Raw genomic sequence first — 23,191 nt, 5'->3', positions numbered from 1 at the left:
AAACGATTACATCAGACAGGTGCAAACACCACGGGGACAGATGCAATTAATTTAGTGAGTTAATATTTAGACCGCTTGTGGGGGTTAGCTTGTCCCAACAATGGTGACTGAAACTTTTGGGGTGTCTATCAATTAAATGTGCTCCACTGTGCTTCAGGGGATCCATTTGTCAGGCACTGAATATTAGACGGGCAGATAGGGAGACGGAGAGACAGGAGACAGGGAGATCAGCTGGCGCCGGTGTACAGCGTTTTACAGTAGCACATCTTCACAATATCTCTCAACGTTCACAGATGCGGGGAGATCGCGGAGATCAAGGCCGGTCTACTAATACCCACGAAATGAACCAGACGAAGAAAACAGAAACAATTAATTAGATTGAATCTATAACGACAGGCAAACTTGTCAGCAAGAGTGGAACAGGTTAACTAAAAAACAGAGGTAATGAAATTTTGATCGGACATCTGGTGAAACAGGGCGACGCACGATGAAAAGGTAAGTTGGCCGAGGGAGCCCAAAGAACGCACCCACGGTTGAAAAAAATGTGAATACCTAAAGTTACAATCGATTTGTTCAAAGAGGTTATACGAAATACCATCAACTAGAAATACCCTGTCACTGATTGCATTTATCGTAAGTACTTATATTAATATATATTTATATACAATACATCAACATTTTTGCACGCAAATTTAGTAGAAGCCGAATTTTTGTCAGAAACATAGAAAATCTACAGCACGTTACAGGCCCTTCGGCCCACTATGATCTGACTGCCCTGTAACCCACTCTAGAAGCTGCCTAGAGTAGAGTAGAGTACGAAAGTAGAATTTCGTAATGCATAGCCCTCTCTTTCACTAACCTCCATATAACTATCTGAGAGTCTCTCAAACGACCCTATTTTATCCGCCTCTACCACCTTCTCTGGCAGTGCATTGCACACACCCACCACTCTGTGAAAACCTTACCTCTGATATCCCCCTGTACCTACTTCAAAGCACCTTAAAAATATGGCCCCCTCGTGTTAGCCATTTCAACACTGGGGAAAAGCGTTTGGCTATCCACACGATCAATATCTCTCATCATCTTATACCCCTATCAGGCCAACTCTCATCCTCCATCGCTCCAAAGAGATTCATACTCAGAGCTGGAGATTGCTACTCGGGGATCTAGATTCTTACTCAAGGATGGAGATAATTACTCTGGGATGGAGATTCTTACTCCGGGATGGTGATTATTACCCAGGAATGGAGATAATTACTCAGAGATGGTGATTCTTACTCCGGGATGGTGATTATTACTCAGGGATGGAGATTACTACTCAGGAATGGAGATTCTTACACAGTCCTGGAGATTTCTACTCAGGAATGGAGAGTATTACTCAGGGATGGGTATTCTTGCTCAGGAATGCAGATTATTATTCAGAGAGCGAGAGAGTAAGAGGGGAAAGGGAGAAAACGATTTGCAGAGAGACTGGCAGACAGAGCGCAGGATGTGAGATAGACTGGGAGAAGAGACATTTGGGAGAGAGAGAGAGACTGAGAGAGATTAGAAGAGAGAAAGAGGGTTGAAGAGTCAGACTGAAATGCTGACTCTTTACTATTTTTCGAGATGCTGGTTGGCCTGCTAAATTCTGAGAAAGATGCAACTGGTTGAATTGAAATGTTCACTGATATGGTGTATTATGTGCTTAGAAAAGAAGCATTTGAAGAAACTGACAACTTTTGACCCCATCGGAGAATTTCAAGCTTCTCATGTTAACTGCAGAAGTGCATTCAACCAAATAGCCAGACCAGATGTGGAACATGCATATGACGAAATAGGGATTAAGGCCCACCTTTCATGTGGGTTTATGGACAATGGATTTGTAATAAAGGCAGGAGAGTAAAAGTTTACGAAACGTGAAAAATTTCTTTGATGCACGGCATTTCATTAGACCCTTCCATTAATAAATTAAATCAAGGGTATATGATTTTTCTTTTTTAAATCCAAGGATTCATAGTGTGCATTTTACAAAAGAAAAGGAGTTAAAGTGCCGCGCAGTTTTCAGGCATTTGTTCAGAGCAGTGATTCGTCCGTGCAGGTGTTCAGAATAAACAGAGTGATTTTTTCTTGGTCACTGAATTAGTGTCAGAGGACTGGAGGGTGGGAATATTCTTTCATTCTTTACGAAATGGAGTTGGGATAACCCTGACAGTTATATCCCAATGAGTCTTCCTTCAGTGGCAAACTATTGGAATAAAGTGGAGACAGGGTTTATTAGAATTTAGATAACCATACCCGATTAGAGATCGTCAACATGGCTTTGTGAGGAACCGGCCGTGCCTCTAGAATCTGATGGAATTATGTGAGGATGAGGCTAAGCATTATCGATAAAGGCAGAGAAATTGAGCTGGCATAAATGGATTTTCGTAAGGTATTTAATGTTCACTGTGGTAAGCTCCTTCAGAAGGTCAGAAGACGTTGTATCCAGGGAAACTCGGCTGGAGGATACAGCATTGATGTTTCCATAAAAGATAGAGAATAGTTGAACATGGAGCAGCTTCTCCATGGAGTTTGGTGCCCAGTGACTTTGTGCAGAGATCCGCTCTGGGACCACTGCTTTTATGATTTGGATGATGAAGTGGAAGGGTGGAGTTAGTAAGTTTGCAGATGATATGGAGGTTGGTGGAGTTGTGGATTGTGTGGAAGATTGTCGTAGGTAAAAACAGGACATTGACAGGATGCAGGAGTTTGAAATTCAAATTTAAGTTTAGTTATCATTCAATCATACACGAATATCGTCATACAAAACAGCGTTCCTCTGGGTCCGGGGCTGCAAAACACATTACCAACAAGACACAGCGCACTACAAGGAATACATAGTACATGTTGTCACAGGAAAACAACTGGCATGACTGCCGATTGTCTTGCTCCAGCTTGTCCTTTCACTGAGCGAACAGTGGAGGGCAGCACAGAATGAACATCAGAAAGCGTCCATTTGTCGATACGGGCAACAATGCCATCTCCTGCCTTTATCAGTGATCTGCAGTATATCCCGCCAGGTCCTGGGGTGTTATCCACTTTACTGCTCTTCAAGAGACCAAACACTAACTCATTAGTAGTTCTGTACGGATAGAAATTTTAAAACTAACATTGTGGATAAGCACAGGACAGGAAAGGTTTAGAAAATAGACTCCTACAGCAGGGAAAAGTGTCTTCAGCTCTTGTGGCCATCGGGCTGAGATATACATTCAACTGAAGTCAGGTCCTACAGGTGATGGCACTATTTTGATGGGAACCATCGGCCTGGAAGGGCCAGTGCCAATGCTAAAAGTGAAAGATCGACGATATTCCACGATAGATTGTGTCTGACCTGGTATGTTTCTTGAGATGTTGCATTCAGTTCTGTGTAGCTTTCTATACAAAGGATATTTTGTCTGGAAGAGTAAGAGGAGATTCACCAGGATTGTGGGAGATCCCAGTCCATAACACCATGAAAGCGGTTGCATGGGGTGATGGGGTGGTAAAGGCGGTGTCGGGCCTCCTTTTCCTCAGTAGCCGAGGCACTGAGTTCCAGTCTCAGGTTGTAATGTTACAGTTTTGCAAAACACTTGTTTCATCGCTTCTGAACTGTTGCAATTTTTTTATCTGAAAAATGTCAAGGTTTTAACAGTGAGTTGTTTACCAGGTTGATGCTTGATAAGAAGAGATTGCACAGCAGGGATATTTTTTTTTCTGGAGTGGCAGAGGCTGATAGAGGTCTGAGAGAAGTTTATCGGAATACGAGAGGCACAGACAGGCACAGACACAGTGGCTGTTTTAAGGAGAGACTGTCTAATACCAGAGAGCATGCATTGAATGTGAAAGGGGGAACACTGGCTCATTAGTCCATTTTGCACTATATATATTGAAGTAGTGGTAGGTGTCTGTAATGAACGTCAGGGTTCGTGGTGGAGGCAGATGTGATGGTGGGTGTTAAATACCACATAAATGTGCGGAAAATGGAGGGATATGGACCTTGAGTAGTCAGAAGGGATCGGTTTAGTAAGACATGAAATGACCAGTTCAATTGGTTCAGAACTACACAGTGAGGATCAGGGCGTGTTCCCCGCTGTACTGTTCGATGTTGGTGGGACGACGCTGGAGGACTGTGTGCATCTCTTGTCGGCCATCTCAGGAAGGACGCGACTAACGCAGTAAGACGTCATGGCTTTTGTTTCCGGGACTGGAGGGGTTGAGTCATAAGGAGGCTTGATAGTGACTGTGCACTGGTCCCAGTACTGAGGGTGATGCAAAAACTGATTCTCCCCTCCGCCTCCTCTCCCTCATGCAGCAGGGATCATTCCCTTGTTCCCTCTTTCCACCTCACTGACATCCCTCCTGTGGAACAGAGCCTACACCTCCTCCCCCACAAACATTCAGGGCCCCCAACAGTTCTTCCAGCAGATGCGACACTTCACCTGTGAGTCTCCGGAGTGCTCCCGATGTGTTTCCATCTGCAACACAGATTGGGGTCTGTTTTGTCGAGAACCTTTACTCCGCCCGCTGCATAAGACGAGATTTCCCATTGGCCCCGCCATCCATTTCTATTCGGCTTCCCATTCTGACATGTCTGTCCGTGGCCATGATGAGGCAAAACCCAGTGTGGAAAAGCAACTCCTCGTGTTCAGTAAAGGGTCAGCTTTAACCTGATGGCATACAGATTAGTCACACACCAGAGAAAATATGCAGGTGCTGGAAATCCAAGCAACACAACAAAATGCTGGAGGAACTCAGCAGGCCAGGCAACATCGATGGGAAAATATGCAGTCAACGTTTCGGGACGAGGCCCCTCGGAAGGACAGGAGAGAGAAAAAAAAAAACAAAGCTGAGGAGTAGACTTAAAGGGTGAGGGAGTGGAGAGAGAAACAGGAGGTGATAGGTGAAACCGGGAGGGGGGAGGGTGTGAAATAAATACCAGGGAGATTGATTGGTGATAGAGACATAGGGCAGAGCACTGGGAATCTAATAGGTGTGGATAGAACACCATGGAGACAGGAAAAGTGGCAGGAGTAACAGAGGGAGGCGATGGGCTGGTAAGGAGATGGGTGAGAGAGGGGTGGGTACTGGTGAAGGAGAGGGCGGCTGGGCATTATCTGATGTTTATGCCATCAGGTAGGAGACCACACAGATGGGTATGAGGTGTTGTTCCTCAGAACTGCGTGGCCTCAACACGACAGCAGAGGAGGCCAGAGTCTGACATATCGGACTGGGAATGGGAAGTGGAATTAAAACGTGTCGACCATTGGAGATTCCGCTTCTGTTGGCGGACGCAGCGCAGGTGTGAAGGGTTGATATTTGTAACCAGACAGAAAACAGGATATAAGACCGTAAGACCATAAGATATAGATAGATAGATAGATAGATAGATAGATAGATAGATAGATAGATAGATAGATAGATAGATAGATAGATAGATAGATAGATAGATAGATAGATAGATAGATAGATAGATACTTTATTCATCCCCATGGGGAAATTCAACCTTTTTTCCAATGTCCCATACACTTGTTGTATCAAAAACTAATTACATACAATACTTAACTCAGTAGAAATATGATATGCATCTAAATCACTAACTCAAAAAGCATTAATAATAGCTTAAAAAAAGTTCTTAAGTCCTGGCGGTTGAATTGTAAAGCCTAATGGCATTGGGGAGTATTGACCTCTTCATCCTGTCTGAGGAGCATTGCATCGATAGTAACCTGTCGCTGAAACTGCTTCTCTGTCTCTGGATGGTGCTATGTAGAGCATGATCAGGGTTTTCCATAATTGACCGTAGCCTACTCAGCGCCCTTCGCTCAGCTACCGATGTTAAACTCTCCAGTACTTTGCCCACGACAGAGCCCGCCTTCCTTACCAGCTTATTAAGACGTGAGGCGTCCCTCTTCTTAATGCTTCCTCCCCAACACGCCACCACAAAGAAGAGGGCGCTCTCCACAACTGACCTATAGAACATCTTCAGCATCTCACTACAGACATTGAATGACGCCAACCTTCTAAGGAAGTACAGTCGACTCTGTGCCTTCCTGCACAAGGGAGCATATGGGAGCAGAAGTAGGATATTAGGCCTATCGAGTCTGCTCCGCCATTCAATTAAGGATGGTTCCAATTCTTCCAGTGATGCCCCCACCCCTGCCTTCACTCCATACCCTTTGATGCCCAAGCTAATCAAGAACCTATCTATCTCTGCTTTAAATGCACCTAGCGACTGAGCCTCACAGCCGCCTATGGCAATAAATTTCACAGATTAACCACCATCTAACTAAAGAAATCTTTTCTTCCGCATCGGCTTTACATGGACGTCCTTCAATCCTGAAGTCGTGCCCTCTTGTCCTAGACTCGCGTACCATGGGAAATAACTTTGCGGTATCTAATCTGTTCAGACCCTTTAAACAATTGTTCCTCATTCTCCTGAACCGCAAGGAATACAGCCCAAGAGGTGCCAGACGTTCCTCATATGGTAACCTTCATTCCTTGAATTATCCCTCGTGAATCTTCTCTGAACCCCCTCTAATGTCAATATATCATTTCTACAATAACTGCACAGAATACTCCAAGCGTCGTCTCAGGAGTACTCATACAGGCTCAACATCACATCCCGGATCTCGCATTTTATAACTCTAGAAATGAATGCCAACATAGCATTCGCTTTCTCCACAGCCGACATAACCTGGAGGTTAACCTTTAGAGTATGCTGCACAAGAACTCCCATGTCCCTTCGCCGCTCTGCATTTTGATTTTTCTCTCAATCTAAATAATAGTCTGCCCGTTTATTTCTTCCACCAAAGTGCATGACCATACCGCTTTCCAAAATTGTATTTCATTTGCCAGATCTTTGCTCAATCCCCTTAAACTATCTAAGTCTCTCTGCAGGGTTTCAGTGTGCTCAACATTACCCGCCCCTCCACCTATCTTTGTATCATCGCCATAGTTAGCCACAAATCCATTAATCCCATAGTCCAAATGATTGACATTCATCGTAAAAAGCAGCGGTCCCAACGCCAACCCCTGTGGAACCCCACTAGTAAACGGCAGCCAGCCCGAATAGGATCCCTTTATTCCCACTCTCTGTTTTCTGACGATCAGTCAATGCTCCACCCATGCTAGTAACACCCCTATCTTGCTAACCTGCCTTCTGAAAATCCAAGTACACCACGTCTACTACATCTCCTTTGTCTACCCTGCTTGTAATTTCCTCAAACAATTGCAGTAGTTTAGTCAGTCGGGATTTTCCTTTCAGGAAACCATGCTGGCTTTGGCCTATCTTGTCATGTGCCTCCAGGTACTCCGTAATCTCATCCATAGCAATCGATTCCAGCAATTTCTCAACCACTGAAGTCAGGCTTTCAGATCTATAGTTTATTTTCTGCTGCCTCCCAGCCTTCTTAAATAGCAGAGTACCATTTGCATTTTTTTTTCAGTCATCCGGTACGATGCCAGAATATATCGATTCTTGAAAGATCATTGTTAATGCCTGCGCCGTCTCTCCAGCTACTTCCCTCAGAACCCAGTTTAGCATTCCATTACATCCAGGAGATTTATCCACCCTCAGACCATTAAATTTCTTGAGCACCTTCTCAGTCGTAATTTTCACTGCACACATTCACTTCTCTGAAACTCTTGAATGCCCCGTACACTGCAGATGTCTGCCATTGTGAAGACAGATGCAAAATACGCATTCAGTTTCTCCGCCATTTCTGCGACTCTCATTACAATATCTCCAGCATCATTTTTTTATTGGTCCTATATCTACACTCAACACACTTTTACCCTTTATTTCCTTAAAAAACCTTTGAAATTAGTCGCAAGTTTCCATTCATAATTCATCTTTTCCTTCCTAATGAACCTCTTAGTTTCCTTCTGCAAGTTTTTAACAGCTTCCTAATCCACTAGCTTTGCCTTCCTTGTATGCCTTTACTTTTACTTTTACTTTGGCTCGGACTTCACTTCTTACATTCGAAATTTCTTCTTATTTGGAATACTGTATATTTCCCCTTGCACCCGCCATTTTGGCAGAAACTTCAGCCATGCTGTTCTGCTGTCCTTCCTACTCGTGTCCCTTTCCAGTCAACCTTACCTGGTTCCCCTCTCATGCCGTTGTAATTTCCGACACAGTGGAATTTAGTTTCAACTCCTTAAATTTCAAAGTGTACTCGATCATATTGAGACCACTGTTCCTTTAGGGATCCTTAACCTTAAGCTCTCTTATCAGCTCCGGATCATTGCACAACACCCAATCCAGCACAGCCGACCCTCGTGGGCTCAACAGCACGCTGCTTTAAAAAACCATCCCTTAGACACCCGACAAATTTTCTTTCTTGATTTCCAACACTGGCTTTGTTTTCCCAATGCACTTTCATGTTAAAATCCACAACGATGATCATGACGTTGCCCTTCTGACTCACCTTTTCTATCTCCTGCTGCACCTTTTCTATCTCCTGCTGTAATTTGTAATCCACATTCCGGCTGCTGTTTGGAGGCCTGTATACAACCGCCATTAGGTTCCTTTTACCCTCCCCATTTCTTAACTCAACCCATAGAGGAGCATATCTTTCCCATCCAATGTCATCCCTTTCTAATGATTTAATATTATTTGTTATACACAGGGCCCCAACACCCGCTCTGCCTACTGACCTCTGCTTTGTATACACAGTATGTGCTTGGACATTCAACACCCAATGGCAGCCATCTTTTAGCCTAGTTCCAGAGATGGGCACAACGTCATATTTGCCAAGCTGTAGCTGAATTTCAAGATTGTCAACTTTACCTTTTTATGCTGCGTGCATTCAAATACAACATTTTCAGTACAGTATATGTTGCTTTCTGTTTTCATTCAGATTTCTGTCGTCTTCCTTGATCTGCCTCTATGGCCCTGTAATTCATCCCACTAGCTTGATTTATGCTTTATCACTTGCTTGTCCTTTTTATCATCTCTGTTGCTCGCTATCTTTGATTTACTTCTGTTTTTCCCCTCACCTCAGCCCAATCACTCCGGTTCCCATCCCTCTGCCAAATTAGTTTAAACTCTCCTTAACAGCTCTATTAAACCTGCCTGCTAGGACAGTGGTCCCCATTGTGTTCAGGTGGAACTCGCCCTTTTCGTACAGGTCGTACCTCCCCCAGAATGCCCCAATGATCCAGGATACCGAAGCACTGCCCCCTACTCAATACTCCCAGCCACGCATTAATATGACTGATAATGCTATTCTTGCGCTCGTTAGCACGTGGCACAGGAAGCTATCACGAGATTACTACCCGGACTGTGACGTCAGTGAGTACATGTCGGCATCACAGTTCTCGTACTGGGGTTACTTTAAAGCCAGGGAAAATGAGTCTGTGATATGATGTTTATAAACGATGGGTAGAATTTTACTGCTCCGACATTTCGTCCTACTGATGAAAATCAAAATATTTGTGAAAAACTGCAGAACGGTATCTAGGTGTTATGTAGGAAGCTGTAAATGAGTCTCTGATGGGTGGTGCATTTGTATCCCAGTCTACGTATGCTGGTACACACTGGGATTGATAATATGCCGAAGAAGCCTGACTTCTCATGGTCAAGTCTTTAATAATTTATTTCTCATTTGTCAGAATCTCCCGATCTGATATGCATTCAGGAATCCTGGTCATATTGCACATTATAATTTTTTTTTGTTCTGTGCAGGATTTTATTGTCATTAGGCATGGCAGGCTAGTTGGTGGAGGCGTGTTGTTCCCAGTTTGAAAGGAAAGAAACAGAGTCGTGAATGTGAATGAAAGGTAGGTGACATGTGGAGTAGAAATATTTCATTCTGCAGGTAGAAATGCCAGCCCTTGTGCCTATTCTGAAACCAGGGAGCTCCCCACCTGATACTTCTAATTATGGGCCTGTATCCTTAATATCTTATGTGTGTAAACTTATGGAACGTTTGTTAATTGAGCATTTGAATTATGTTTGGGAAGAGAGATGTAATGGATCATTTTATAAGCGTGGATTTCAGAACTGTAGAATGGCATGGGATTCAGTTTTCTATTTGGAAGATGATATAAGGAAAGTACTGCTGATCACGATGATGGTATAGCTGTATTTGTCGATATTGAAAAAGAAATATTGTGGACGGAAGGACTTTTGATTAAGTTATGGCAATTAGTAGGGGTGGATTGTATCATTTGTTTCTGACGGTTCTATACAGGTAAGGTGAGTGTTATATTCGGGTTTCTATCAGAGAGAGAATGGGACTACCACAAGGCAATATTTGTATCAGTTTATTGTTCAATGTTCTGATTATTGATTTTTCTCTGAGGTAGGTAGTGGCGCGGGTAAATTACTTTGTACAGATGAAGGAGCTTTCCGGATTAGAGTTAGACAATTACATTTTAGTGGATAGCGGCTGCGATTATCAATTAATAAGTTTGAACTGTAGGCAAATGGATGAATATTTAAGCTTTCAGCAGCGAAACACAAGCTATATGTTTTACAAACATGATTAATAAACCTATACATCTTGACATTATATGATCGAACTCTTGATGACGAGTCAGCGGTAAGATTTCTTGGCGTGTGGATGGATGATAAGCTGGCTTTGAAGCACCGTATCAGTAAAATAACTGAAAAATATAAAGGGAGCATTACGTTTTCTGAGGTCTATTTGTATTCTGGAGTGCTGCATGTAATTCACTCTTGCCCATTTTAATTTGTTTAATCGGATCTGCTCTTGATTACGGCTGGAGCCTGGACTGCAGACACTGCGGCTGCCTCTGGCTGGTGCTCAGGAACTGGATTTATTAATGACTGAACACCGAGGAGACTGGATATACCACCACGCTGATCACCCGCTCCTGAATTTTGACTGAGTCATTGAGTAAATATTTTTCCTGCAGCATCCGAAATTCCGACATCTGACACTAGTCACACCGTCTCGGACCTGCCTGCTTCAATATGGAGATACGGCGATGTGTGGTGAAACAGCGGCGATAAAACGAACTCCATGTACAACAACGATCGGTGCTGATCCCGATTCCAGTCGCAGATGTATCTTGTTTCACTGATCAAAAACGTCACTGACCAGGTCTCTGGAAACTCAGCATCTGATCGGGCTGAGAAGGAAAACAGGGTGGAGTAAACCCACACAAAATACTGTAGGAACTCAGCAGGTCAGACAGCATCCATGAAATTAATCAAAACTCTTGTTTTGGGCCGGGGACAATTCTTTAGGACAAGCGTGCCCCAATTTACAACAGGTACCAGAGGAAAGGCAGGAACAATTTAGTAACCTGAGACCCAATGGTTTCCGTTTATGGATTGATTCTACCGCGCCGTTCAACTCGATAACACTCGTCAGCGGATCCGTCGTCAATGGATCAGGTGACCACACCCAATTATTGACCAACAGGCAGTGGGATCCGACGGTGAGAGACTTCACAGGCAGACGTGAATCACAGGACCAGGGGTTCTCTCTGATCAATAACTCAGAAACAGTAAACCTCACAATGTAAATTCCTCCCAGCTGCCTTGTACTCAGCACAGTGACAACTCTGGAAAAGTCGCCTTAAACCCCTCCCAGTCTCACCTTCCCAGAGAGCTGCCTGTCCGTGGCACAGGGGACAAATCTCCAGAAAGTCACATTAACCTCTCCCAGTCACCGTCCCATTAAAAAAGTTGGTGGACGGCTGGTGTTGCCAGTTTTAAAAGGAAACGAGGAGGTATATAGAGTTGTGATTGCGAGTGAAAGGTATGTCGCATTTGTAGTAAAATAATTCATTAAACAGGCAGCGGTGATGAAGTGGTTAATTTTCACAACTTGCGGAAACTGTCATTAGTAGTGCCTATTCTAAACCCTTGGATCTCCACGCCTGATTCTTCTAGTTTTAGGCTATATCGTTAATACCTCATTCATGTAACTTACGGAATGTATGGCAATGGAGCGTTTGATTATATTTTGGATAAAAGAGGAGATATATCGTGTTATCAGAGTGGGTTTTGGAAGGGTAAAAGGACATTGGATTCACTATTATGTGTGGAGGATGATATTAATAAAGTACAGTTAAATAAGATGTAATAGCAGCATTTTTTGAGTTTGAAAAGGCATATGATATACATGGAAGGTTAAATTATGGAAATTAGGAGTGAGAGGGGATTGTAAAATTTTTACTGAGTTATTTATTTGGACTATCTGTGATGGTACGCATAGGCACGTTATGGTTGTGTTTCTATGAGCTAGGGAATGTGACTGCATAACATTTTTTATATTATGAATGATGATATTTTTTTCTGAGATAGGTACTCAGGCGGTAAATCACAATATGCAGATGATGTAGCTTTATAGATTAGAGGTAGAAATTTCAATTTCACGATAGATAGGATACAATTTACAAATAATAGGTCAAATATTCGACAAATAGATCAGGATTTCAAACTTTCTTTTTTTGTAATTTTTTTATTGAAATTCACCTTCAAGCAAACATTTCCATAAGATGTATTTTAGACATTGTACATATATATCATATAATCATATATATCACAAATCTCCACAAAGTATTTATCTGAGGTATACACTTATAGAAAAGAGTGGAGAGAAAAAACAAGCAAAAGAAAAAAAAGTCCTTTTGTGTTTTACTAACGGGATTAAACAGACCTGCATTTGATTTGAAATTATAAAATTAATCTCTTGAGGAAGTGTCAGTGGTAAGATTTCTCAGATGTGAATGGATAATAAGCTGACATGGAAGCACCTGTCAGTAAAATTATAGATAAATGTCAAGGAGCATTAAATCTCCTCAGACATCTATGCCGGCATCTTTGGGGTGCACATGAAAACCTTTGTTTGATCATTTATATTGTTTAATTCGATCAGTTCGTGATTCTGGTTGTGAGACTTATGGATCAAGGCACAGGCTTTAAGATTGTGTTGTGGCGCAGTAAGAAAGCATAATTAATATGGATGTTTTAATAGCAACAATTTTGATCTTGAAAAGCATATGATATTTATTGAAGGAAGGACTTTTCATTAAATTGTGGTAATGAGGATTGAGGAAGAGATTCCCATAACTTTTTCCAAGTTTTATATTTAGACGGTCTGTGCTGGTATCGGTGGGAGTTACATTCGGGTTTCTATGAGACAGTGATTGGGAATTCACAAGGAAGTATTGTAGCCCCTATATATTTAATATTTTGAGCACTTAATATTATTTAATTTGACGGATTCTCCCGATGTTATATGTATTTAGGAAACATCGCTATTTTGCACATTTTAATTTTTTTCTGTGCAGGATTTATACTGCCGTTAGGCATGAGAGGTTAGTTGCTACAGGGGTGGTGTTGCTAGTTTTATAAGGAAGGAGGCCTGTGTATAGAGTTATGAATGTGGATGAAACGTATGATGCATTTGTAGTATAAAATTTCTTTCAGCAGGTATGTGTGTTGAAGTAGTTAATTTCACAACTTCTGGGAAATGTAATTAATAATGCCTATTCTAAACTCTCGGAGCTCTGATGCTTCTAGTTGTAGGCCTATATCGTTCATGTTTCATTTATGAAAACTTCTGGTGAGCATGGTAACGGAGTGTTTGAGTTATATTGTCGATAACGGAGGGTGATATAGCATTTTATCAGAGTGGATGTTGGAAGAGGAGGATGATATTGGATTCAAGTTTGGAAGATGATATTAGGAAAGAGCGGGTAAATTAAGAAATTGCAATTACAGTATTTTTTGATATTGAAAAGGCATATCATATATACGAAGGAAGGACTTCTGATAAGATATGGAATTAGGAGAGGAGGCAAATTGTATCATTTTTCCTTTGGTATTTATTTTGGTTAGTCTATTCAAGTCAGGGTGGGCAAGTTTCAGTCGAGTGTCTCTGAAATAGAGAATGGGGCACCACACGGCAGTATTTGTAGCCCTTTACTGTTTGATATCATGATTAAAATATTTTCCTCTGGGTTTGGTACCGAGGTGGGTAAAGCTGATGAAGCTTTATGGATCAGAGATAGAAATTTCAAATCACTGTATGTAGGAGGCAATCATCAATTAATAAGTCGAAGAGCGGGCATATATATCAGGATTTCAGCTTTTAGTAGCTAACATGCATGTTACGTGTTTCACAAATAGGATTAATAGGCCTGCACTTGATTTGAAAAGTTATGGTCAGACGCTTGAATACGTGTCAGTGGAAAGATTTCTAGCCACGTGACTGGATATCTCAGCTGACATGGAAGCAAGATATCAGGAAAATAACTGATGTATATAAAGGATCATTAAATATTCTCTGGTGCCTCTGTGGGTACTCTTGTATTGCTACGCGAAGATATCTGTTAACCATTTATATTGTTTATTAGATCTGTTCTCGATATGGGTATGTTGCTTACGAATCAGAGTGATCCTCAACTTACAATGTGGTGGGTTGTGAGTCAGGCACAGATTTATGATTGTGTTGTGGTGCTGTACATTTCTCCCCGGTTTCGGCTTTACTGCTTGAAATAGGACAGCGACCTTTGCAATCGCGGAGAATGGATTTGATGTTAAAATACTGGATTAAATTGAGGACAGTAAAGAAATGATTAGCTTGTTAAAGGTGTGGTGGAAGAACTATTGGAAATATCACAAACAGAGTTTTTGTTTACTTTTTCGGTGCCTGAGTTTTCTCACGCTCCGAATATGGGTTGGATGATGGAATATATCCCACTGTCCCATTTTCGGTAACCCCACATTGGTTTTCTCCAGTAACTTTAGTTGATGTTAGCTTACGCAGTTTAATAAGGTTTAAGGAGTCTGGTATGCCTGAGAATCTATTGGTTCATCCAGTATATTAACGAAAAATATTATGAAATCTTAACCATTTTTACAGAGGGATCAAAAGATAATTTAACTCCGAATGTTCTTGTGGTTGTTTAGCGCCTGGATTATAGGAAACAATGAAGAAACGACCTACCAACCACTTATCATGATTTACAACAGAATCACTCGTCATCATTTCGTACTTAGAGTTGCTGGAGGAAATTTGTCCATGTACAATTTTATTTGTTCAGATTCCTTTTCGGTTTCGACGGATCTTAAATCAGGTCATTGTAGCTGTAGGTCAGATTTACTTATGGAAACTGATCAAACATTGTTTCATGTACAAAATGTTGGTTTCCGTGTATACTTCATATGGTGCCCCTGCAGACAGAGGTGTTGGGTGGACTGAGCTGTGTGATGAATAAAACAGGCTGAGATAGGGTCCAGAGTTGACCGCCCTGTGAACTATGCTGTTAAGAGAGGGGAGAAAAGGAGGGGGGAGGCGTCCTGCTGCAGATGAGAGAGTGAGACATGATTTAAATATTATGGCTTTAGCTGATTGTTTACCTTTGCTCCAAGGACACTTTCATTTCCTGCTTGTGAAGATTCTTGCTGAGACAGCAGGGCGGGACCAGTTGATGGACGGCCTGATAGACGGCCGGTACCTCGCAAGGGGAGATGAAAAGCAGGTCTGTGAAGACACAGGCAGACACACCACGGGACACTGAAAGAGCGTTGGCACCCACGTAAAGGTGGGGATTTTGATTCGGGGAATCGATCAGAGGCTCACAGTGTGTGAAAGGTGCGACCGGTGGGGACTGTTGTGTGTCCACCCTCGCCTGGGTGACAGGTCCACCACTGAAGAACGGTCGTATGGGGTCACAGTCGGTGACCATAACAGGACAGGAAGATAACCGAAGGTTTCGGCAACAACGGCATCACCACTCTCTCTCTCTCTCTCTCTCTCTCCTCTCTCTCTCTCTCTCTCTCTCTCTCTCTCTCTCTCTCTCTCTCTCTCTCTCTCTCTACTCTCTCTCTGTCTGTCTCTCTCTCTCTCTCTCTCTCTCTCTCTGTCTGTCTCTCTCTCTCTCTCTCTCTCTCACCTCTCTCTCTCTCTCTCTCTCTCTCTCTCTCTCTTCTCTCTCTCTCTCTCTCTCTCTCTCACGATACATCAGCAACTGCCTCGACCTAGACTAAACTGAACTGAACTCTGCACCATCGTAAGACTATCCATTTACCCCTAGACTTTGAAAGAGCTTGGTTTTGATTCCTATTTTCACATTTCAGTATAGATCATTGCTAAACTGTTTCATATATTTGCATTTTACAGTACTGTATTACTTAGTTTACTAATAAACACTATTAGTTGAAGTAATTCCAGACTCCAACGTGTATTCCATTTCTGCTGGGTCGCTAACCCAGTCACGGGGTACATGACAGCTGGTTGATCGTCTAGCAACAAAAGCTGTTACAATTTCAACAGAGGATAGAGACATTCCACTTATCAAATCAGAAGCAGAGAGGTTGCTGGGGTTAAGAATTAGGGGTCTAGGCAAGACTTGAGAGATAATCGGCGTTAGGGCAGACACCTTCTCAGAAAACAGAAAACTGCTGGGTTCATGGCAAAAGGAGGTAAAACGAGAAGGGAAGGAGTTCTATTGACACGACTTAGAATTGGGCATACTGTGCTTTTTCATTCCTTATGTCTTGTTGGGTAACATCATTCTAGATTGTGCATTATTATGAAAAAATTCAACACATACTATTACAAGGTGAGGCATATAAATCTGTAAGAAATCCAAAGCAGGTTTCAGTACAATCTTTGGGGGCTGAGTATTTTCAAGTAAAAATACTATTAAATTGTGGATGTTAGTTTAATTTAATTTACAGTATCGTGCTTCATTATAAACAGATCTTAGGGCTTCTTGGGGTAATTCCATTTGTGAAAAGAAGTAGTACATGTTTTATTCCAGTTACCTGCACCACACTACATTACATTAAGTCGCGCCTTTAAGTTGTTGTGTGTACACCCATTTATCCAGCCCCCGTCCCTATTTCTTCACATTAGCTAATCAATCAAGAGGGTGGCTGACACTAGTGTGATTGACATTGGATTAGCTAACCAGCATCAGACTAAAAACCTGCCGCCCATTGCAAACGTCGGACTGAAAGGTTAGTGGGACTGAACGGTAACAGTGGACTGAATGGTATTCTGGAGTAGTTCTATGACTGATATCTGGGGGGGGGGGCATTGAGTGCCAGGACGGTGCTTTCTACATCAACCACCCACTCCGCCCGGACGTCTGCCCAAATACAAACACTCAGCTGCTTCCGGAGCAGACGGTCGATAGTATAGTACTCTCGCGAATAACACCTGGGAGATCAGGCGCTGGATCCCGGACTGACACTACGGCCAATTATGACTCAGGAACGTCTTTATTAATGAACTGAAGCACCGAGGTGACCGGATATTTCACCGCGCTGATCACCTGCTCCCTGAATTTCGACTGAGTCACTGCGTAATAAATGTGTTCGTGCAGCAGCTGAAATTTCTCATCAAAAACCCGACGAGGTGAAAGATCCATTCAGAATTACTGAAATAGAACCCTTCTCCAGATACAGATAATATATGACATTTACTACGTATGTCATCCACAGGAGGATGAAGCTGCCGGAGAGGGTGAAGAGTAAAACCACAGGACCTCCTCCTGCTCTCCATCTCCGGGTCACTGCGGTTCTCCCCCTTGCTCTGACCCTTCAGCCCCTTACGACCCGACTGCCCACTAATATGTGCCTGACTGTCAGAGCGTTGAGCAGCAGGATCCCAGCGAAAGGGAGGAATGGAGTTAAAACCGTATCTAACCAGTCATATCCTACCCCAGCCGGGGTCAGTGAAATAATTGTCGATGAGTTTACAGAACCATGGTATTCTGTCGATTATCTCTCCGGGTTCCCGTGTGAAGTAACGAGGAACGTTTTTCAGACAGAACAGTACGCCGGTTGTTGTTAGAACCACAGCTGCAGTTCTCCCGGTGCAATATTTTGTTTTCAGCTTCTGCAGCAAATGGCGACAAACCGATCAAAGGTGAAAGCGACGGTGAACCAGACAGAGCAGTCTGTGGCTGTGAACCTCAATACAGCGATAACACTGCACACATGGGGTGATGTCCAGAAAACTCCACGGGAAGTAAGTACCAATTGATTCGATACAAAAATGACGCTGGTGACAACGGTCAGTAGATCCGCCACTGCCATGGCCACCAGGTAGCGAGTGGTACAGGTAGAGAGGCCGCACTTTCCCCGTGACAGGATCACAATCGCCACTACATTCACTGGAGAGAGAAGGAGAAAGATGAGACACTGGGCTTTACTGAACAGATTCTCCAGGAATTAACGCGGGATCCGGTTTCAGATAGATCTCATGAGCGCTCGAGTCTATGAACTGCGGCTGATCTAACATCAGACATGGGCCACATTATCTCTGACCTGCCTTCTTCAGTGTCCAGAAAAGATGATGTGTGGCGAACCGTCATCGATGAAAACGAGCTACATGAAAAATAACGATCGGTGCTGATCGCCGTTCAGTGGCTGATGGGGCGGTTACACTGATTGAACCGTGACTGACCAGGCGTCTGGAAACTCAGAATCTGACGCGGGTTGGAAAAGATACAGAAGGAAACAACTCGCAAAAATACCGGAGGAACACAAAAGGTCCGCAGCATCCATGGAATTGAACAAATTCTCGTTTCGGGCCGAGACCCTTCATCAGGACGAAGTGGTGCCCCAGTTTACGACGCGTCTCAGTGGGGCCGCAGGGACAATTTAGTAACCCGAGATTGAGTGGCTCCGTTAATGGATTAATTCCACAGCACAGTTCAATACAAAATGGGAATGAGAGTGGAACACAGAAAGTACTGGAGGAACCCAACAAGTCAGACAGCATTCATGGAAATAAACAAACTCTCGTTTCTTTCCGAGACACTTCTTCCGGAGAAGCGGTGCCCCGATTTATGACGGGACTCAGAGGGAAAGCGGGAACAATGCAGTAACCCGAGACTAAGCGGATCTGTTACTGGATTAATTCTACAGCGCAGTCCAATTCGATAAGTCTTGTGAGCAGATCCGTGGACACTGGTTCAGGCGATCAGAACCAATTATTGACCGACAGGCGGTGGGATCCGACTGTGACAGTCTGTAGACAGGGAGACGTGAAACACGGGACCAGGGGTTCTCTCTGATTATTATATCTCAGCAACAGTGAACTTCAAAATATAAAATCCTCCCAGTCTCACCTTCCCGGAATGATGCCTGTCTCCAGGAGTGGTCTAACTCTGGAGAAGACCCGTTAAAACAATCCCAGTCTCATTTTCCGAAGAACCCGCTGTCCCCAGCACTGGGACAGCTCTGGACAGGGTTTCATTAAAGGCAAGAACAACGTTCTAGTCTCTCCCGTGAGTTAGAGGAGAGGCAGAGTATAAGTTTCGTTTGTCATTAAATATGAGAAATCAGATTATTGAATTTATAGGATCGATATCTCTGACGGATATTTTTACAATGACCATCAAGTTAGAATCTTGAAAAATGATCATAAACAGGTTCACAGCGGTTAACACACAGAAATACTAAACATGAATTGCTCTGTTCACTCACCAGCAACTCCAATCACGGCAATGAACACGTATAGTATTTTCTCCACACTCAAGTACACATCCAACATTGGAGACATTTTCTGTGTCCAGTAAACTACCCTTCCGTGTTACACGCGATCTATCTGAATGAAATGTTAAGGCAGCACATGCCTGCGGTTTTAAATACCATTTAGCGACTCCACAGAGACAGATTTCAACAGATTTAAAAATAAAGATTTTTTAAGTATTTAAGAAGCGATTGCGTCAAACAAGGGCAGTCCCCGTGGTATCAGATTGTGATTAATTTAGTGAATTAATTTTTAGGCCGTTTGTGGGAAGTTATTTGTCCCAACAACGGTGACTGGACCTTCCAAGGTGTCCAATCAATTAAATGTGCTCCCTCTGTAAACATGCACTTCAATGGAGCCATTTGAGAGACACAGAATATTGAAGTAAATTATGTTACTGTAGCTTCTAAATTTGTACTGAATCACTTACTGCTACCATTCTCCTGAAGAGTATAAATTCTTGATGTCGATTTTCTTTTGGGGAATCCACCGAGAGGATCGCCAGAAAACTGTTTGTGATGATGAATAAACGGTTTCATATCCACGAACCACTCCAATATCTTCAGCGCCTTACTCACAGTCAGAATATCTGGGGGCTTGTCTGGACCCCCCCGTAACCCTAATGCATGTCCATCAAGCTTAGTAGCCCCTGTAAAGCAACATAGCAAAGTGTTGTTGTCGTTGTGTGTGTGTATATGTGTGTGAATGTGTGTGTGTGTGTGTGTGTGTGTGTGTGTGTGTGTGTGTGTGCGTGTGTGTGTGTGTGTGTGCGTGCGTGCGTGTGTGTGTGTGTGTGTGTGTGTGTGCTGTGTCTGTACTTTTTGTGTATTTGAGTGTGTTTTTGTTCCAGCTCAGGTATCAGACAGCGCTCAGTCTTTGTCGAGATGACGGGGCTACTGAGAACCCTTGACCAGCGTGGAAGAAACCCTTGGACACCAGAGGGATGAGTGTACACTGGTTTGGAGAACTATACAGCATTGGTTTGTTTGTACGGGATACAGCAATATCATAGGTTTAATTCTGAAGAGAGGAGAGCTGAGAGAGTGTCTGATCAATACATTGGAGGAAGTTGAAAAGGAAATGAAACAGTGAACCTGTGACGAGTGTTTGATGTCTCCGGGCCTGAACTTGTTGAGGTTAGACAAATGAGGGAGAAATTGAATGTAAAACGACCGAATATTGAATGTACACAGAACACAGTGGAGACCTGGGGAGGCAGATGTGAAAATATAGCTGCATTTTGTGTGTGCGTGTGTGTTTCCGTCTGTTTCTACGTGGGAGTCTGTGTCTGTATGTTATTGTGTGTGTGTGTGTGTGTGTGTGTGTGTGTGTGTGTGTGTGTGTGTGTGTGTGTGTGTGTGTGTGTGTGTGTGTGTGTGTGTGTGTGTGTGTGTGTGTGTGTGTGGGTAGACCCAATGTCTCTGCCGGGCCTGGTCCAACTGAACTCATGTCCGTGTACATCGAATTTAGTTTATCGACCTTGATTCAGTCCCTTCGTATCACCATTCGGGAACTTCCCATGCTCACGAACTCTTCAACAACCTTAATATTCCCGGCCCTGAGCTCCTCATTATGACCATGGATGTCCAGTACCTATACACTTCTATCCACCTCCTCAAGAAGGCCTCAGAACATTCCATTACTTTCCCGACAACAAACCCGGCCAGTTCTCCATTGCCTGCATTTTATTTGGAGTCAGGGAGCATCTAATACAGAAACAGACCACTCTGCCCAATTGGTCGGTACGGAACTGTTATTATGCCGAATTCCGTAACAGCACCTGGACCACAGGCCTCAATAACCCTTCCACCCATGTACTTATCCAAACTTCTCTGCAATGCAATGAAACCCACATCCACCAGTCTGATACTCGCACCACACCACCCTCTGAGTGGAGGAATTCCCACTCAGATTCTCCTTTCATATTTCACTTTCCACTCTGAAACTGCAATTTCTAGTTCCAGTCCAACCCAAAACGCCTGCCTGCATTTACCCTATCTATAACATACATAATGTTGTCTACCTCTGAAATTTCCCAATGTTTTCCTACTTTCAAGGGAATAAAGTCCTAACCTATTCAATCTTTTCCGACTCCTCACCGTGTCTGTGCGCATCCACTACCCGCTGAAATCCCTACCCGCAAATTATATTGCCCCAGAGCAAGAATCATTGCGAACAGTTCACAAAATAACTTCCTCCATCTTAAACAATAGCATGAGCAAAGTTCAGAGTGCATTTATTATTAAGGTATCGATAAATGAAACAAGCTTAAAATTCGACAAACCTCCAATTCCACAGACACCCCGAAATCCAACGACACCTCAAATTTTCGCAACCCTAAATCCGCGTGCACGCCACATTAGCCGGCAATGGCTGTCCCATCACTATAGAACAAGAATGCGTTTGAAATTTCAAAATTTAATGGAAGGGTCTATGAATAAAAGAACGTTGAGACACGTCACAAATCCAAATCTGTAGACACCAGGAATCTGTGTCAATGCCGAAATTCTTAAATTCTTAAACCTACACACCCCTAAATCAATGCGCATCCCCGAATCAGTATACACCTCTATATGCGACCAGATACCGCTAATTCTGCACACAACACCAGATCCATGTGCACCATCGAATCCGCACACCTCCACAGATAGGATAGATATATAGGAGCGCACACAAAAAGCCATGTGCACCCCAATCCCGCAGACAACCCCACATGCACAAAAGATTATCACAGACTGAGAATAAACAGTTCAATAAACCCATTGTCTCGACATTAAAAACCCGCACATAGCCCAAATTCCGTGTGCAATTTCAAATCCGCAGACACACCCATAATCGAGAACACATCCCTAAATCCATGTGCACCACCCAAAACCGTGAGAACCTTCATACTGGCCGACACACATCGAAATCTGCGCAATCCGCAAATCAGTGCCCAGCCCCATATTCAGAAACATACCCCTAAATCTGTTAAGTTAAAGTCTGTCCCGAGCCTTATCGGCTCGTCAGGCCGGTGCTTACGCCGGTTTCTGTGGCGTGAAGTGACTCACTTCTCCCACCAATAGGACGCCAGTTTATCTCGAGGTTAACCCCCAGCATTTTGCCGGTAACCATTTTTCAGCTGGGTGGATTGGAGCAGAGTGTGGTTAAGTGCCTTGCTCAAGATTTCAAATCGCTGACTCGGCCTGGGCTCGAATTCACGACCAACGGATTGCTAGTCCAACGCCTTAACCACTTGGCCACGCGCCACACAAACCTGTGCTAAACCTGTGCTCATCCTAGAATCCATGTGCAACCCCAAAACCGTGTGTACCACCATTTTCTACGATACACCCCAACATCTGCGCAATCCCCAATGCAATCCGCACCTCAACCCCTTTGACACATGCACATGCTCATAAATAAGAGCACAGCTGAAAATGCATGTGCACCCCAAAAATGCGTGCACCCCCACGTGCACATTAGTTTATCCCAGACCAAGTATAATTTTAAACAGAACACAAAACGTATCATTAAATATCGTGTGCAAGTTCAAATCCGGTAACACAGACAGATCTGTGCGCATCCCACACACAACTAAATCTGCGCGGAAATCAAATCCATGAGCATCAGCCGAAACCTCAAAATCCGTCTACATCCCAAGATATACCGACACAGCCAAATCTCTGAGCAATATCATTCGCAGTGCACCAAAATATTCGGCACGTCCTCAAATCTGG

The sequence above is a fragment of the Hemitrygon akajei genome, unplaced genomic scaffold, assembly GCF_048418815.1.
Source record: "Hemitrygon akajei unplaced genomic scaffold, sHemAka1.3 Scf000127, whole genome shotgun sequence".
In the NCBI taxonomy this organism is placed as follows: domain Eukaryota; kingdom Metazoa; phylum Chordata; class Chondrichthyes; order Myliobatiformes; family Dasyatidae; genus Hemitrygon; species Hemitrygon akajei.
This window is presented reverse-complemented; position numbering follows the sequence as displayed.